The sequence below is a fragment of the Ipomoea nil genome, unplaced genomic scaffold (assembly GCF_001879475.1).
Source record: "Ipomoea nil cultivar Tokyo-kokei standard unplaced genomic scaffold, Asagao_1.1 scaffold1834, whole genome shotgun sequence".
Taxonomy (NCBI): Eukaryota; Viridiplantae; Streptophyta; class Magnoliopsida; order Solanales; family Convolvulaceae; genus Ipomoea; species Ipomoea nil.
The window spans coordinates 5,231,059-5,232,500 of NW_017618262.1; positions in this window are offsets into that span (position 1 = coordinate 5,231,059).

Genomic DNA, 1,442 nt, shown 5'->3' on the forward strand with positions numbered 1-1,442 from the left:
AAAGTCTTACATATATTAGACTTAAAAGTAAAAATTATATTTATTTCATTTAAACCAAACATATCTAAAAATATATTAAATATAAGGTCTAAAATCACTCGAAATTAAACTTGTGTTAATTTTATAACGTTAGTCTAAAAAATAAATTTGAAAAAAATGAGTGTTAGTAAACAAGTTTACTAAACATAAAACAGAGAATTAAATCATTAAAGCATCAATGTGTTAAGCTCGTGCGAGAGTCACTGTTCTAGCGAGGAGTGGTAGGGAGTCCGAGACCCCAATAATGACACGCTTCGTTGCATAATTTAGTTGTCCCATTGAATCTAGGTGGGCAATTTATGTCGTGCACCACGGCGCACATAGCAATGTGCGTCCAGGACAAGACGCGCGTGTTTCTTGCTGACGTCACTCCGTCCGTCTGAACAGACCAAACCCCGTTATGTGTATTCAGTTAAAAGTTTATGTGTATTGTGTTAAGAGTTTATGTGTATTCAGTTAAGAGTTTATGTGTATTATGTTAACCAAACCCCATTATGTGTATTCAGTTAAAAGTTTATGCGTATTGTGTTATGAGTTTATGTGTATTCAATTAAAAGTTTATGTGTATTATGTTAACCAAACCGGCCCCATTATGTGTATTCAGTTAAAAGTTTGTGTATTACGTATTATGTATTATGTTAGATTATGTGTATTCTGTTATGAGTTTATGTGTATTCTGTTATAAGTTTATGTGCATTTGAAACAGGGGATTTTTTTTAACAACTTAACAAAACGACGTCGTTTTGGGAGGCGCGGGGCGCACAGTGCTGTGTGCGCCCTGGTGCACGGTATAACGATTGATCTAGGTGCCAACTAGGTTCGGTATCCACTATATAACTTTTAGTCCAAAGGCTTTTGGCCCGTTGCTTGTGCTTGGACCTGGCAATTATGGACACGACACGAAACCAGATACAAAAATAACAGGTTAGTGTTTAGCCTTAACGTGTCCCGGGTCGTTAACGGGTTGACCCGTTATGTTTCGTGTCTTAACGGGTCAACCCGTTAAACCTATTAAGAACCCGTTTAACCCTTTAATATTATCGTGTTAACTCGTTAACACGAACCCGTTTACCAAACCTGTTTATAACCCGCTAAGAATCATTGTCATTTAGGTACGAATCATTGTCATTATTGAGATTACAAAAGATATTATGAACATGACTAAAGATGAATTTACTACATTAGGCCAAGATCCTACACCAATTAATTGATGTTCAACAATTTGAAATTTGAATTTTTATTGTGTTCAGTTTTATTCTAAAAACTTGTTTGGACTCTTTTAATTATGATTTTTGGATGTTATTTTATCATTTTATGAATGTTATGAATTGAATATTTTTTAGTTTGTTTGATGAATTGAACGTTAGGTTTTATTTCTTATTTTTTTTAATAGAACTTAACTT